Below are 13341 nucleotides of genomic sequence, written 5' to 3'. Positions count from 1 at the left end.
TTTGTTGGAATTTATCCCCTAAGAATACAGCTCTATTAACAGGGAAATATTTGATAATAAGTTTTCCACTGATGAGAATGAAGAGATACAATTTCTGTATTATAGTAATTAAGTCGGCGAAGATTTAAGTTTGAGAATGAATCATTTCCCTTCCTGGAACAGCATGTAGCCAAAGTTAGTTCACAGTCTCCATACATGGGTGCAAGCACTTGCTGGAACCCCAATTCCTAAAGCTGTCTCTGGTTCCCGCTCGTTCCACATCCACCGGCTCTGCAGAGGCATGGGCACCCGGGCCGAAAACCCGGCCGGCCGGAGCCGAGCACCGGCCCCAGCTCAAGAGTAGTTCTTAAGTGCAGAGCCAGAAGCAACCCTGAGCACTGCCAGATGTGATACCCTCTCCCCAAAAAATGTTGTCGTAACAGGATGAAGATTTATCTTAAAGGGCTGTGTGGGTGGAGAAGTCAAGGTTGGAACTCTGGCACCAGGTGGTCCCCCAAGGCCCTGCCAGGAGTGCCCCCCAAGCACAGAACCAGGACCATAGCCTCTGAGCACTACCAGGTTTGACCCCAAAAACAAACAGAAGAAGCTGTTTAATCAAATAGCTTAACTAGCCTTAATTTCGTCTAAAATATTTAGGGGGTACCGGAGCTATACTGGAGTGGGTAGGGGCACTTTCCTCACACATGGCCGACCTGGTTCCATCCCCAGCACCTCATGTGGCCTTGTGAAAGTACGGGGGTTCCGAACACAGAACCAGGAGTAAGCCCTGAGTCCCACTGGATATATCCCCTAAAATTTAAAAAAAATTACTTAAAATTAGGGGGCCACAACCAGCAGTGCTAGGAGCACTTGTGATTTAGCTCATTGCTCAAGAGGGTTGCTCCTGGTCATGTCGGGGGACCATGCAGGGTCGGGGAACAACATCTGCATTCAGGACATGTGCTCTAGCCCATTGGGCCATCTCTTCAGCCCTTAATGAGATGTGTTCAGATACTAAGCACCAATTACCAATTAGTTCCTGAGAATGCCAAGAAATGAAATATTGACCAAAAGGCAGGGTGGGGGGTGGGGGGAGGGGTCTCCTCACCTGAAATTAGCAGATGAGGATGTCCTTTTTTTTTTCTTTCTGGGTCACACCTGGTGATGCTCAGGAGTTACTCCTGGCTTTGCACTCAGTAATTACTCCTGGCAGTGCTGGGGGGACCATATGGGATGCTGGGACTCAAACCCAGGTTGGCCGCGTGCAAGGCAAATGCCCTAGCCGCTGTGCTATCGCTCCAGCCCCAGATGAGGAAGTCTTTTTTTGTTTGTTTGTTTCTGGGTCACACCCAGTGATGCTCAGGGGTTACTCCTGGCTCTGCACTCAGGAATCACTCCTGGCGGTGCTCGGGGAACCATACTGGATGCTGGGAATTGAACCCGGTCGGCCGCGTGCAAGGCAAACGCCCTACCCGCTGTACTATCACTCCAGCCCCAGAGGAGGAAGTCTTGAGTGGAATCATCAACCATCAACTTTGGAAACACCTTTTTTAGCATCTCTCTGCGTGTCAGCTCCTGGTCTGTTCGCTCCTTTCTGGAAAGAGGCAGGAGATCCAGTGAGAGGAGGCTAAGATTCTGGGACCGGCCCAGCCTGGCCCCGCCTTCTCTGGAAGGCTTTGGGAAGAACTGAGCGAGGTTTGGTGTCTTTTCATGACTCAAGAAGAGGAGGAGGAAGAAAAGTAATGAAGGAACCAGAAGGAGTTGGAAATAGTGGGGGAGGGCACTCAGAGCAAACGTCATGTTACAGGGACCAGACGGCAACGAGTGCCCCAGAGCTCTCGGGTTTCAATCATTCTTATTTTCCTTCAGTTTGTTTATGGGGGCCACACCAGGAGCACACAAAGGGGACTTTTCTTTTTCTTTTTCCTTTTTGGGTCACACCTGGCAATGCACAGGGGTTACTCCTGGCTCTGCACTCAGGAATTACCCCTGGGGGTACTCAGGGGACCATATGGGATGCTGGGAATCGAACCCGGGTCAGCCGAGTGCAAGGCAAATGCCCTACCTGCTGTGCTATCGCTCCAGCCCTGACTTTTTTTTTTTTTTTTGGATCACACCCAGCGATGCACTGGGGTCACTCCTGGCTCTGCACTCAGGAATTATTCCTGGCAGTGCTCAGCTCTATGGGATGCTGGGAATCGAACCCGGGTCTGCCGCATGCAAGGCAAACGCCCTACCTGCTGTGCTATTGCTCCAGCCCCATGGGAATCTTGATCCTGTGCTTGCGGATCTCTCCTGGCAGTGCTCCCGGAGACAATGCAGTGACCATATCCAGCCCTCCCCTAGAATCCGATTAAACAGTTTTATTGACAGAGTCAGAGTGGCCCCTGAGCACTGGCAGGCGTGACTGTGTGACTGTCTCCACACACACACACACACCAAAAAAAAAAACAGAAAAATAGGGACTGGAGCAATTGTCTATTGGGTAGGGTGCTTGCTTTGCATGCAGCTGACCTGGGTTCGAGCCCCGGTGTTCCATTTGGCCTCCAGAGTCCAGCAGGACTAATGTCTGGTGCAGAGTCAGGAGTTACCCCTGAGCATGGCTGGGAGTGACCAAAAACAAACAAATTAAAATAAAAACCAAACACCTTTATTGAGTATATTTGATACTCAACAAGTTGTCCATATTTATTTCAGTTCATTTTATTTATTTATATTGTAGAGCTGAGAATCAAACTCAGAGCCTTACACATGCAAAAAGTATGTGGCCAAGCTACGTATGTTTATTTATTTATGACTTTGGACCCACACCCAGTGGTGGCAGGGGTTTGGGGGACGATGCAGTGCCAAGGATCACCCCAGACTTGATGTTATGTAAACAGGCAGAGCCTTATAGCCATTGTGTGAACATGCCACATGTTATTTATCTGTTGTTGGATATTTGATTATTTCCAGTTTGTATCTATGACAACAAAGCTGCTATAAATGTTGGTGTACAGTCTTTGTACGGTAGAACATAGACTTTGTACGGGGAACATAGGCTTCAGCCCTCTTGGTAAGGAATGGTCAGGGGTGGTCACAGGCAGATCTTCACTTCATGCTCTAAGAAAGTGCCGGGGCAGAGAGATGCTACAGGGGTGAAGGTGTCTGTCTTGCATGTGGTGTGGTCAATCCCAGTTCAGATCCTAGTCATCACATGTGCCCCCTTGAGCACCCCCACGGGTCACTTCTGAGCACAGAGTCAGGAATAAAATAGCCCCTGAGCATCAAGGGTGTAAGAAAGGGAGGGACAGAGACAGAGAGCGGAAGAGGAAGAAATGGAGGAAGGGAGGGAAGGAGGGGAGGGAGGGAGGGAAGGAAGGAAGGAAGGAAGGAAGGAAGGAAGGAAGGAAGGAAGGAAGGAAGGAAGGAAGGAAGGAAGGAAGGAAAGAAGGAAGGAAGGAAGGAAGGAAGGAGGGAGGGAGGGAGGGAGGGAGGGAGGGAAGGGAGAGAGGGAGGGAGGGAGGGAGAGAAGGAAGAGAGGGAGGGAGGGAGGGAAGGAGGAAGGGAGGAAAGAAGGAAGGAAGGAAGGAAGGAAGGAAGGAAGGAAGGAAGGAAGGAAGGAAGGAAGGAAGGAAGGAAGGAAGGAAGGAAGGAAGGAAGGGAGGGAGGAAAGGAGGAAAGAAGGAAGGAAGGAAGGAAGGAAGGAAGGAAGGAAGGAAGGAAGGAAGGAAGGAAGGAAGGAAGGAAGGAAGGAAGGAAGGAAGGAAGGAAGGGAGGGAGGGAGGGAGGGAGGGAGGAAGGGAGGAAGGGAGAGAGGAAGGAAGGAAGGAAGGAAGGAAGGAAGGGAGGGAGGAAGGAAGGAAGGGAGGGAGGGAGGGAGGAAGGAAGGAAGGAAGGAAGGAAGGAAGGAAGGAAGGAAGGAAGGAAGGAAGGAAGGAAGGAAGGAAGGAAGGAAGGACAGAAGGAAGGAAGGAAGGAAGGAAGGAAGGAAGGAAGGAAGGAAGGAAGGAAGGAAGGAAGGAAGGAAGGAAGGAAGGAAGGAAGGAAGGAAGGAAGGAAGGAAGGGAGGAAGGGAGGAAGGGAGGGAGGGAGGGAGGGAGGGAGAGAGGGAGGGAGGGAGGGAGGGAGGAAGGGTGAGAGAGCCAAACTGTGGCAGTGCATTAATGTTCGTTGTTTCATACCATCTCCAGCATCTGGAGGTGATTCCTAAAGGCCCCTCCTGGTGTCCTGGTGGTGCTGGAAGGCCCAGGGGCCACTGACCCAGCAGTGTGGGTCTAAAGGCTTCTGCATGCAGAGCACGATCCGGTCCATTGAGCTCTCTCCTGTCCCAAGCTGTGCGTACTTCGAGTGTTCAATATGAGGAACCAGGGATGTGACTCACTGGTAAGTTCCGCCTCACATATATGGAACACAGGGCTGAGTATATGATTTGCATGTCTGAAGTCTGATGTTCCATCCTCAGCACTGCCCGGTCACTGCACACTGCCAGCACAGAGCCAGAATGATGAAAAACAAACAAACAAACAAGCAAAGCAAGGCAGTATCTTTCCTTCTCCCTCTCGCTCTCTTTTGGTTTTCGAGCCCCGCTCACAGGTACTTAGGGGTTGCTCCTGGCTCTGTGACCAATTGATTCCCAGCGATGCTGGAGGCATCAGGCAGCCTAGGGATCAAACCTGGACCCACATACAAAGTTTGCACTCTGCATCGAACGACTCTAGCACAGGCGCATCCTTCGTTCTTTCCCTTTTCTTTCCTTTGCCTTTATGCCTGCATGTGTGTGTGTGTGTGTGTGTGTGTGTGTCTGTGTGTGTCTGTGTGTGTCTGTGTGTCTGTGTGTCTGTGCACCACACCCGGCAGTGCTCAGGGCTTACTCAGGGATCGAACAGAGTCAGCCATGTGCAACTCAAGTACCTTAACCCCCTGTACTATCTGGCTGGTCCAGAGTACTTGGGGGATATGAGGAGCTCATACCTGACTGTGCTCAGGACTTACTGCTGACGGCAATGGGGGGTCACTCCCGCAGAGCTCTTAGGGTGCCAGGGATAAAACCAGGTGCAAGACAAGCACCCTCCCCACTGTACTATCACTCTGGCCTCCGAGAGCAAAAATTCTATGTTTGTTTCTTTTAGTCCCCACACACGGTGCTCAGGAGCCCAAGTTCTATGCTCAGAATTTGCTCCTGGCAGTGCTCAGGGGACCATTGGTGCTGGGGGTCGAGCCCAGGCATCCTGCATGCAAAGCCTAACCCCAACCTCTCCAGTCCCAAGCAGAAGAAGCAGAAGCTCTTAACAAGAAGATGTCCAAGTTACTGAATTTTTTTTTATTTGACGAATCATGCTTTTAGTAGCATATTGTTCTACTTGCTTGATTCTTTTTTTTTTTTTGGGTCACACCCGACGATGCACAGGGGTTACTCCTGACTCATGCACTCAGGAATTACTCCTGGCAGTGCTCAGGGGACCATATGGGATGCTGGGAATTGAACCTGGGTTGGCCGCGTGCAAGGCAAATGCTCTACCTGCTATGCTATTTCTCCAGCCCCACTTGATTCTTTTTGTTTGGGGGTTGTACCCAGCAGCGCTCAGGGGGTTGTTCCCAACAGTGCCAAACCTGCTCTCCAGAATATAGGCCACACACTTGGTCACACCCACCCGGCCGCACTCAGGGCTAACTCCTGGCTCTGCACTCAGAAATGACTCCTGGTGGGGCCCCGGGGACCCTACGGGATGTCGGGATGGAACCATGGTTGGCTGTGTACAAGGCAAGGACCCTACCCGCTGAACTGTCGCTCTGGCCCCTTACCTTAGTGTCCTGTTTCCCTGGGCCAGAAAGATAGCTCCAAAGCCCTGAGCACGTACGTTGCTTGTAGGAGATCTGCATTCAGTCCCTCACGCCACCTGGTCCTCCAAGCACCTCTCGGGGCAACTGCCAAGTACAAAGCTGAAAGCAGTTTTTGAGCACCACCAGATATGACAAAAAAAAAAAAAATTCTAACCCAACGTCATGAAAATAGGGTTGGAAAGACAGCATGATGCAGAGCATAAGCTTTGCACGGGGGAGGCCTGGGTTCAATGCCCGGCGCCACATGACCCCCTGAGCACCCCCGGAAGCAATTCCCGAGAAGGAGCACAGCCAGGTGTGGCCCCAACCCTCTCCCGCCCCATCTGCCAAAAACAAAGTTACAAAAGTCTATTTTCTCATCTTGAAGATTTATGGCTCGGGGGCTTGTATTCACCAGTAAGACTATAATCCGTTTTCATTTTTATTATTTCCTTTTGAAGCAATTTTATTTTTACAGAAATAGTACATGAAGTTCCATGTACTTTTTACCCAGTTTCCCCCAACATTCACATGGAACATAGTCACAGTCGACACGTGACCACCCAGGTCCCATTTCACTGCTGCTCAACCAAGGAGAGACAGGTGGGGAAAGCGTCTTCTTGGGAGATGGAGGACTCGTGTCCTCAAAGCAATTATCATGGCCACACTGTCACAAGGAATAGTTTTAATTCATTTATTTTATTCATTTCTTTTTTAGTTTTTGGGCCATCCGTGGGGATGCGCTGGGCTTACTTTCGGCTCTGTACTCAGGGACCATCTAGGGTGCCAGGTTTACCCTTGGTAGTGTTCAGGGGACTATCTGGGATGCCAGGGATCGAACCTAGGTTGGTTGCAATCAAGGCAAGCACCTTACCTGCTGTACTATCACTTGGACTCTATTTTATTTGTATTTATTTATTTATTTATTTCCTTTTTGGTCACACCCGGTGATGCACAGGGGTTATTCCTGGCTCTGCACTCAGGAATTACCCCTGGTGGTGCTCAGGGGACCCTATGGGATGCTGGGAATCGAACCCGGGTCGGCCGCATGCAAGGCAACCACCCTACCCACTGTGCTATCATCGCTCCAGCCTCTCCATTTTATTTATTTTTGAGCTTGGCTCACATTCAGATGCACTCAGGGCTGACTCTCAGATCTGCACTCAGGGATCACTCCTGGAGGATTTGGGGGACCAAATGGGGTGCCAAATATTAAACCCAGATCAACCATGTGCAAAACAAGCACCCTGCCTAGTAAGCTATCACTCCGGTCTCGTAACAGGACCTTTTAATAAAGGGTGGGTTGCAGGCCACTGGGAACTGGACTACACCATATTTGCTCCTAGGCTGGTCCCTTAGCCACACCCCATCTTATGTGCAAACCTAAACACTGTGCTGAGACACAGCATAGGGGTGAGGGCTCATAGCTAGCATGGGTACAACCTGACAGCACGTGATCCCCCAAGCATCAGCGGGTGCAGCCCTGAGCACGCTGCACATTGAAGCTCTTGTCACTTTGGCCGAAAATCAACAGTGGGCCCTTGAGCTTCCTGAACCACTCTGGAAAAGTCCAAAACCAAAAGAGGTGCTGGAGAGAGTACAATGGGTAGGGCGCTTGCCTTGCATCTCGCTGGCCCAGGTTCGAGACCCAGCACCCTGTAAGGTCCTCCAAGCCCACCAGGAGTAATCTCTGAGCTCCCTGGGTGTGGCCCTAAAAACAAACCAAAAATCCTAAAACAAAGTGAGGGTTAAGCTTTTGATGAAAGACAAATGAGGTAAACTGTCCTTTTTTTTTTTTCTTTTTGGGTCACACCCAGCGATGCTCAGGGGTTACTCCTGGCTTTGCACTCAGGAATTACTCCTGACAGTGCTTGGGGGACCATATGGGATGCCGAGGATCGAACCCAGGTCAGCTGCATGCAAGGCGAACACCCTACCTGCTGTGCTATCGCTCCGGCCCCTGTCCTTATCTTTAGTTTGGGGGAGAGAAGGTAAACGAAGCACAAACTTTCTTAATCTTTATGCTTTAGGGCAAAGACAATTATCCTTGTCTAATATTGATCTTTGGCCTAGTGTCATACCCAGAATCAATAGTCTACATAAATATTGGTATAACAGAGTTAAGTAATTTATAGACTTTACTTGAATATAGCCACTTGTCTAGGAATGTCTTTTTCTTGTCTGTGATCCAATTCCTGATCCCAAGTCACATTTCTGAGTGATGGCTTCTTGGTCCCCTCATTCAGGTATGGTTTTCAATCTCCTCAACGGATGTGGGAGCTGTTTTGTATACTGTCCTTCAGTTACATTTTGTCTCATGTGTGCTCAATATTAAATTAAGGTTATGGCTGCCAAAAAGATGACTCATTGGCTGAGCACAGACTTTGCCTGTAGGAGACCCAGGTTTGATCCTGGGCACCTCCTGGTCCCCTGAACACAAAGCTGGGAGTAGCCCCTGAGCACTGAAAAGTGTAGCCCCAAACCACAATAATAAAATCACTGTATCACTGTCCTCCCATTGCTCATCGATTTGCTCAAGCGGGCACCAGTAACATCTCCATTGTGAGACTTGTTGTTACTGTTTTTGGCATATCGAATACACCACGGGGAGCTTGTCAGGCTCTGCTGTGTGGGTGGGATACTCTCGGTAGCTTGCCGGGCTCTCCAAGAGGGATGGAGGAATCAAACCCAGGTATGCCACTTGCAAGGCAAATGCCCTACCTGCTGTGCTATCACTCCAGCCAAATAATAAAATAATAATAATAATAACAATAAAAGAAATGAATTAACGTTATGTTTTGGGGGGGTGCTTTTTTGGGTCACACGAACGATGTTCAGGGGTTACTCCTGGCTCTGCACTCAGGAATTACTACTGTTGGTGCTCTGGGACCGTATGGGATGTCGGGGATCAAATATAGATGACCATGCCCTACCATCTGTATTATCTCTCCAGTCCTAGCTTATGTAATAAGGACTTTATTGAGGGAGAAAACTCACAATGAATTATAGAGTTAGTTTTCTCCCCCAGTTCCCCTTGAGTTAGTTTTTGTATATGGTGTGAGGTATGAATCAAAGTTCATTTCTTCATATATGAATTTTGAATTGTCTGAGCTCCATTTGTTGGAAAGAGTTATTTTTGCTGTTGTTTGGGGGCAACACCCCAAAGTGCTCAGGGCTTACTCCTGGCTCTGTGCTCTCGAACCCTCCTGGTGGACTTGGGGAACCATATGGAGTGCCAGGGATCGAACCTGGTCCAGCCATGTTCAAGCCCAGCTGCCTACCCTCTGTACTCTCACTCCAATCCCCCAAATGATTTCATTTCTTCCTCCACTTCCCTTCCTTTGTTGTTGAGATATTAGTGGTGGCTCACTTACATGGCTGGAGTGTTCAGAAGGCACCGGTGTAGGACACTAGGGACAAGGTCAGTGCTGGTGATGGCACTCAAGTGATGCAGGACAGTGCCGCGGATCAAACTTCCAGCCTCAGGCACGCAAGGCAACCGTCACTCTACCACTGAGCCTTGTGCCCTGGCCCACTATCCTCCTTCTCCTTCTCCTTCTTTTCTTCTCCTTCTCCTTCTCCTTCTCCTTCTCCTTCTTCCTCTTCCTCTTCCTCTTCCTCTTTCTCTTCCTCTTCCTGAGAGGGTTGGGAGCTGTGTGAGCGGGGAGCCACAGCCTTAAGTGCTCTGGGCTCATTCCTGACTCCGTGCTCAGGAATGACCCTTGTCTCTGCTGGAGACACCCAGGGTTGGGAAGATCCAAGGAAAGTGCTTTATTTGCTGTACTCTTTTTTTTTTTTAGCCCCTCCCCGCTATTTGCTGTACTCTTTATGGCCCAATTTTGTCTGTTTTTAAAAAGTTGCTTTGTGTTACTCCGATTCCTCCATCCCTCTCAGCAAGAGCCCAGCAAGTTACTGAGAGTATCCGCCCGCATGGCAGAGCCTGGCAAGCTACCTGTGGCAGATTCAATATGCCAAAAACAGTAACAACAGGTCTCACAATGGAAATGTTACTGGTGCCTGCTCCAGCAAATCAATGAACAAGGGGAAGACAGTGCTACAGTGCTGCAATATTACTCCAGGTCGTTTGTACTTCTATATGGGAGAATCATCTTGCTAATTTCTATTGAAAACATCCCTCTGGGACTTTATTTATCGATTATATTATTATTATTATTATTATTATTATTTGGTTTTGTGCCATGCCCAAGGTGCTAAGGGGAAGGATAGAGTATGGCTGTTCCCAGCTCTTATATAGATCCAGGGATCAAACCCAGCCTTCACACATTATGACACTTAGCCTGCTGTGCTATCTCTCTGGTTTACTCCTGGGATTTTCATTGAGATTACATTGAATCTATTGATCAATTTTAGAAAATTTTGTATTTTAGGAGTCTTACATTTTATTTTGGGGACTAGGGGGATACCCACTTGAGGTGCTCAGTGGACCACGGGGACTGGCTGGCTTGCAGGCCTCCGTCCCGCATGCCAAGCTCATGATCCTGCCTTTACTCCTGGCCCCGCGCTCAGGGATCACACCTGGTGATCAAAGGACCGCATGGAGTGCGGGGGATTGAACCCGGGTCAGCTGCGTGCAAGGCAAATGCTCTACCTACTGTACTATGGCTCCAGTCCCAAGAATTCATGCAGCCAACCCAGGTTCAATCCCTAGTACCCCATGGGGTTCCCTGAGCACTGCCAGGCAAGATCCCTGAGCACAGAGTCAGGAGTAAGCTCTGAGAACCATGGGGTAAGGCACTCCCTCAAAATTCTTTGGGGCTCCTAAGGGTGCATGGGAAGTCCAGGTACCCCACCAGTAATTCTCGGCCAAGCTGGTCCTTGATTCAGTGCATGGGACCAAGAAATTGGTGCTGTTTGGGCCCTACAGTGCCAGGAATACTTACCACTGTTCTATCTCCCTGTGCTTGTACTTCTATTTTATTATAAAAAAAAAGGGGGGGGGGTTGGGTCACACCTAAAGGTGCTCAGGGATTATTCCTGACTCTGTGTTCAGGGATCACTCCTAGACCTGTTATTATTATTAGTAGTAGTAGTACGATAATAATAGTAATAATAATTATTATTTTTATTATTATTTTGTTTCTGGGCCATGCCCAGCAGTACTCAGGGGCTACTTGTTCAGTGCTTGGAGGTCACTCTCACAGTGCCCAGTAGACCATAAATTGTCAGGAATTGAACCCACACTTCCTGCATGCAAACCATGTGCTCACCAGCAGTGCTCAGGGCTTACTCCTGGCTCTGTGCTCAGGGATCATTCCTGGCAGGGCCTGAGGGACTAAATGTCATGCTGAGGATCATACCTAGGTCAGCTGCATTATAAGTGTTATTTCAAATTTCAATTTCTAATTATCCTTTGCCCACATGGCAGAGCCTGGCAAGCTACCTGTGGTGTATTTGATATGCCAAAAACAGTAACAAGTAACAGTAACAAGTCTCACAATGGAGACATTACTGGTGCCCACTCGAGCAAATTGATGAACTATGGGATGACAGTACAATTATCCTTTGGTGCTATATATAGAAATACAATTGATTTCTAAAGGTTTTGATGCATGAAATGTCATTGCTACCTCACTAAACTTACTCTGGTCGCTTAATGTTAAATTCTAGGCACTCAGTCCCGAATTTGGTTTATTGATTTATTTTTGGTTTTGGGGTCACACTCAGCAGTGCTTAAGGGTTATACTTAGTGGTGCTCAGGGCACCATACGTGGTTCCAGAGACCGAACTTGGGATCAGCCGCATGCAAGGCAAGTGAAGTGCCCACCTGCTGGGCTGTCTTCAATCTCAGCCCAAATTTTTTTTTTTTTTTATTTAAAGAAATATTTTATTGAACCACCGTGAAAACAAAAAAAAAATACAAGGCTTTCAGGTTTAAGTCACAGTCAAATACTGATTAAACCACCATCCCTTCACCAGTGCACCCGTTCCACCACCAAGAACCCCAATACACCCCCCTCCCACCCCTCCCCCCATCTAAGTAGCTGATGATATTCCCATTATTCGCTCTATATATTGAGTACATTTCATATTTCCATACAGAACTCACTATTGTTGATTGGAAATTTTCCCAAACAATCAGGCCTGCTGAATAAGCATCATCTAATAATTTCTCTTCCTTGGCAAAGGTGAAGACTGAGTCCGCGCGGCCGCTATCGCGGCCGCGCGGTTTTGGGTTTCTAATATTTTAGCTCAGTTCACAGTCAAAATGGATGGCTGCAAGAGGCTGCTCTGGTGCCAAAATGGGTTAGGAGACCTCAGGATCACAGTCAGTAGGCGGGAGGCTCTGCTTCTCGTGCCGCGGCTCTTGGTTCATCTCTGGGCGGAAGGCGCGCCGGGAACACCTCCCCTCCCAGGATCACCTACAGGCTACGTCACTAAAGAAAGTCCTACCTCCTGGTGGAGGGGTCTTAGAGGGTGGCTCTCACCGCGTGGCTGCTGCCGCTGCCGCCATTTTCTCAGCCCAAATTTTTAGGGAGAAAAGCATTTCAGAGTTGTTGAATGAATGAATTTAATTTTATTGTTGATTTTGGAATGATGAGGTTTTGGCACATACCTGGCGTGGGGCTCGTGTGTGTGTGTGTGTGTGTGTGTGTGTGTGTGTGTGTGTGTGTGTGTGTTTCTGTGTGATTTTTTTTTCTTTTTTGGGTTACACCCGGCGATGCACAGGGGTTACTCCTGGCTCTGCACTCAGGAATTACTCCTGGCGGTGCTCAGGGGACCATATGGGATGCTGGGAATTGAACCCAGGTCGGCCCCGTGCAAGGCAAATGCCCTACCCGCTGTCTGTGTGATTTTTAAGGCCACACGCAGCAGTGTTTGGAGGCATACTTCTGGCCCGTGGTTGGGGCATTATTCCTGGTTGTGTGGTGCTTGAGGAATCCTGCCAAGATAGAACTCGGGCCCTCCGCATGCAAAACATGTGCTCAGCCTGCAGAATCATCTCCCCTGCATGGAGTTATACTTCTTCGTTGTTGTTGTTTTTTTTCGGTCTGTTGTTGGATCATATCTGGTGGTGCTCAGAGGTTAATCCCGGCTCTGTGCTCAGGGATCATTTCTAGCAAGGACTGGGGAATCATACGAGGAGCCAGGGATTTACCGGGTCAGCCTTATACAGAGCAGGCATCTTAACCCCTCTTCTATCTTTCCAGCCTTGCACTCCTTTAGTAACTGATGTTTTGTCATGGCCCAGGTAATCTTCTTCAACGGCTTTTCCAGAGGGGCCAGAGAGATAGTACAGTGGGCAGGGTGCTTGCTGGCATAGGCCGACTTAGGGTCAATCCTCAAATACGGTCCTTTGAGCCTACCAAGAGTGATCCCTGCGCACAGAGCGAGAGTATGCACAGGAGACCTCTGGATGTGGCTCCCAAACTAAAAACAGACAAAAACCCCAAAAAATCCAGCTTTGCCAGAGACCAGCTCCAGGGAGGTCAGACTGACCTGCCCACAGGAAGAACCCAGACTTCCAGCAGCGCCAGGCAGCCTTTGGAAAGAGCCCAAACCTAGGCCTGGGTCTCCTCAACGTTCCTAAAAACAAAGGAG

Source organism: Sorex araneus, chromosome 2 (assembly GCF_027595985.1).
Source record: "Sorex araneus isolate mSorAra2 chromosome 2, mSorAra2.pri, whole genome shotgun sequence".
Classification (NCBI taxonomy): domain Eukaryota; kingdom Metazoa; phylum Chordata; class Mammalia; order Eulipotyphla; family Soricidae; genus Sorex; species Sorex araneus.
This window is presented reverse-complemented; position numbering follows the sequence as displayed.